Genomic DNA, 4,393 nt, shown 5'->3' on the forward strand with positions numbered 1-4,393 from the left:
CTTTCCACTTAGCTGTTGGTTTTTTCCCTTCCTCTTAATTTTATATTTAAACAAACAGTTGAAGTTTTTGCTTACTTGAGGAAAAACAGTGCTATCCTTCTCCTGTTATGATAAGCTACTGATCTGAAGGGCAGAAAGCTGAGACCCCCCCAAAGTTATTTAGAAGAGTGGGAAGAATTTGAGTCATAAGTTGGACCTTCTTTGGTCAAAACCGAGGAGGGGGAAGACAAATTACAGGGAGCTCCAGGGAAGCACAAGAGGGCATCTGGGAGCCAACAGTGTGATGGGGGCATGAGACAGCACTGCAGCGCCGTGTGTCAGGCACAGTGTTTTCAGGAGCTGCAGAAGGGAGTTAATGCCCCTGACGACAGCACAGCTCGTCTGATGTGGTGGCCCTGCTGGTCCTTCACATACTGGAAAGATGAACTGTCCCTGGGAGAACTGGCGAGGAGAGCTGCGGGGATCGCTGGGACATGGCAGACGGACGTGAGGGCTGATGTCAGGAGTGCGGGATTTGCTCGGGCCAGGAAAGCAAGTGGGTGAAGAGTGGGGTGACTTCTGTAAATGCAGGAGAGGGAAATAACACTTAGGGAGAACAGTGACTAAGATTGAAGGGTGTGAGCACCAGAAAAAATGTGTACTGCCTGGTCCTGACTAACTTTAAGCTGCAAACTGGAAGAAAACGTCTTAATGCTTAGAAGATTTGGGTTCTGCAACAGCCTTCCAAGGGAAATAAAGAAAGGAGGTGATACAAGGAAATGACCACCTGCTTTGCAACTTATTTACTTATAGCAACTTGTAATGATTTCTGAATATTGCTTAATAATCCTGCTTGTCCTGACCGTTCTGTGAAAGCTTACCAAGGGCTACTGTGTTCAGCAAAAATAAGAGACGTGTCCTTTGAAAGCAGATGCCCTCTCACAAGTTTGTTTTTGTAGAGGATAGACAGCCATGTATGGGTGGTAAAAACCAGTATACTGGTGTTTTTAGATAAGACAGAGGTGGTAAACCTTCTGGAACCACTCTTCTTGTTCAAGCAATTGGCTAAGAGAATCTCTGAGGAAAAGTACAAGGTGAGAAAGACTATGAGCCTTCCTCCAACAGACCCCCAGAGACGCCCCCCAGGAGGCAATGGGCAGGTGCAAAGAGAAACGGCTGACATCAGCCTCTCGAACTAACCCAGCCTCACTTATGCATATGGATATTTGTGCTATGTAATCCAATTAATATGTATATTCACAGTCTATAAGCTTTTGGTAAAATGTGCTGTTGGAATGCAACCTTTTGGAGAAAAATCTCCTTGCACCCTGGCGCTGGAGTAAACATACCTGCTATATAACTCTGTTCGAGTTGTAGAGTCTGTTTCCGTGAATCGGAGGAAGCAACCAGCCAACCCCTCATTGCTTACTATAGAGATCAGTCAGCTTTTGATGGACCTGGAGATCTCTTCCAATCTCTCCTTCCTCCAAATTAACTGCCTCTTCAGGCACTGTCTTTCCAGATACATGTTCACTCTTCACTTTTTAATTGCTCTGATGTCTTCTTGTTTGAAACACTGAACTGTTGCTGCTCAAAAAGCGCTATGCTGGCAGGACCGTTTCCCTTGTGAATTGTGCTTAGGTACCAATTCAGATGATGTGGTTTCATATAGCAAGAATTACATTTTAAAATCTCTTAACAAGCACAGGAAGGACTTTACCATGTTTGATCTCCTCTCCCGTTACTGCTGGCATTGATGCAGATCCTGTGTGTGCAGTGTCCTGCTGTGGAGAGCCTGGGGCGAAGATCCCCATTACATGGTACTGGTCTGAGGGGTTCACCTGGGATGTTAAAACAATTGTGCCTAGTATCAACAGGTTAGAAGAAAGTTTAAAGGCTTTTGAAGTCAATGTTTACACACCCTAGGGTCCTACAGTGGTAAATTAAGATTGCTGTCTTTGGGTTGTGTCAGCAGCGCAGGATTTGGCCATTCCCTCTATAAGAAAAGCCAGTAACTGTTCATCTAAAACTGCCATGTAATTCAGGGTAGGACTAAATGTTGTCAACATAAATCTTGTATGAAGAACTACCTCTAGAAGTGTTACTTCTTTCTGCAAATTAGAATAAACAATAGCTCTTACCATTGTGAAAAAAAAACAAACCCAAGAACTTGTTCACAAGAGCAGAAGCCAAAGCATTTGGGTAGAGCGGACATGTTCTTGCTACCAGCATTGCCCAGGAAAGCCCAGCAAGAAATCCCAGCAGGCTGGAGAAAATGCCCTGTCCTAGAGCAGATACACTGCAGTTCGCCTGTAGTCTTTCAATACCCAAGGATATTCCTTCAAATTTGCAGCACCAACTTCACAATCTATAGAATACTCACTACACTTCAGCCTCAAAGTCAGTTGTTATTGCAGTGCCATGAGGCCAAAACTGTTGGTCCTTAACAGCGATGAGAAAAAGGATCATTCCCACACCACTTCCCAAAATTCTGCTACTCTGAAATTTGCCTACACTGCTACAGCTACTGCTTCACTCCAACTTCCCTTAAGAAAAAAATGCTGTCATTCTTCTAGCACTTGCTCTAGACGCATACCCAAACAATACTTCCTTATTCCTTATAGATCAAGCTTTTACGCTTAACTTGTCTTTTTTACAATCTGTAGTCAGGTTCCTGATAAGCAGTAAAGCACCTTGTCTTGTAGGCACTCCCCTCTTCTCCCCACTCTACTCCCATTAAAAACCACACCCACTCCACCGCATGGACAGACCTTGAATCAAAACTAAAAACCAGGGTTTTGTTTGAAAACTGTCACTTAAATGGCTATCCAAAGCTGAAGTACTTCTAATGGTCTTAGCTTTTCAGCATGAGGTGTCTCTGAAAAGCTTAAAGATTATGAACAATCACCTTATTCATATTTTGCCCACAGTTTAATTGCACGGAGCGTGAGCAGGAAGTTCTCTTCATTTGGCACTAGATGTGCATTTCATCAGTAACTCTAAGAAAAAAGTTGAAGCACAGTAGTTCGTAGTAACAGGTACAGGTCTGTTTTATGCTATGCTGGATTAATAGTTTATCATTCAAATCTATGAAAACAAGTTTGGATTACTCACTTTGTAGTACGTTAAAAATCACAGATTACACATAACATTCAGTATCCCTCCAGGTAACCGGTGCCCCCAACACCTTTGTCATAATTTATAGACATGATATAGCCTGTTGCTATTTTTTTCCTTTCTCCACATCTCTCTCTTCCACTCCCTGTCCTCTTTTTTCTGTCACCATGTGCTGCTTCCTGGCCTTATTTTCCCTCTCTCTCCTGCAGCCTGTCCCCTCTCTCCCCCCTGTCAACCCTGCTCAGCTGCCTGGGCCCTCTCTCTGGGCCTCTGTTCTGCTCCCCATCCCCTTTTGCTCTTCCTCCATCTCCATCCCGGAGGCCATCGCTGTTGTGTCCTTCTCAGCCCCTTGTCCTGACCCACACCCTGTTTCTCAGTCTCCTGGGACTGTTTCCATCTTCTCTTGCTCCGTGCCCTGCTCTCTGTCCCTGCCTCTCCCTTGCTCTCCCCTCCGTCCCTCTCTCCTGATCCCTGTCCCATGTCTCTGTCCCTCCACTCTGCTGGTGCCTTTGCTGTCTCTCGCCCCCCGGCCCGCTCACTCGCCCTGCCTGTGTCTGTCCGTCCCTCTGTCCTCCTTCCTGCCCTTCTCCTCTCTCTGTCCCTCTGTCCTGAGGCTCACCCCTCTCTGTCTTCCTGCACCCGCTGTCCCCTTCCCCTCCACACTGTTCCTGCTCTGCCCCTCTGCCCGGCTCCTCACCAGTATTTCTCCTTCCCCCACTCCCTGCCCAGCTCCCCCCACTCTCCTCGTCCCACTGCCCGTTTCCCATCCCTCTGCCCACCACCCGTCCCTCTCCAGACAGCCCAACGCCCTGTCCCTCCCCTCTCTGCCGCTCTGTCCCTCTCTCTTCTTCTTTTTCTCCTTCTTCTTCTTCTTCTCCTTCAACTCTTCCCCCGCCTCTCCCCTGCTCCACCGGCCGGAGCAGCCCGGGGAGGCGGCCATGGGGCTGCGGGGGTGGGGCCGGGCCGGGGGACGGTGTCCCCGCAGGGTCAGACCGCGGGAACCGGCGCCCCGGGGCATGCTGGGAGCTGCAGTCCTGGGCACGGGGCTGCCATGTTGGTTCCCGGGGCATGCTGGGAGCTGCAGTCCTGGGCACGGGGCTCACCGGCGGCCATGTTGGTCTCGGGAGCTGCAGCCTTTGCTCCAGCTGCGGCCCGGCTGCGGTCAGTACTGGGGTCACCCCTGGGGCCCTTGGGCAGGTGTCGGGGTTTCTCCTGCCCGCTGGATGCCTGGGGAGCGGGGGGGGTGGGCGTGTGTGCTCCTGGTCAGCTGGAGCTGGGCCCGGCCAGGGCAGGCCCA

At 49.2% G+C, this 4,393-nt stretch overlaps 1 long non-coding RNA gene across 1 annotated transcript; it reads right to left on the minus strand.

Annotated features, from left to right (window-relative positions):
- Positions 1 to 266: 266 nt before the first annotated feature.
- Positions 267 to 2,980, minus strand: LOC113489028. The gene is made up of 3 exons (XR_003400002.1): positions 2,888 to 2,980; positions 1,700 to 1,820; positions 267 to 558 (listed from the first exon to the last, which is right to left on the minus strand). It is a non-coding gene; the product is annotated as an uncharacterized LOC113489028 (long non-coding RNA).
- Positions 2,981 to 4,393: the final 1,413 nt, after the last annotated feature.

Source organism: Athene cunicularia (assembly GCF_003259725.1).
Source record: "Athene cunicularia isolate RWA chromosome 26 unlocalized genomic scaffold, athCun1 chr26_part2, whole genome shotgun sequence".
NCBI classification, from domain to species: domain Eukaryota; kingdom Metazoa; phylum Chordata; class Aves; order Strigiformes; family Strigidae; genus Athene; species Athene cunicularia.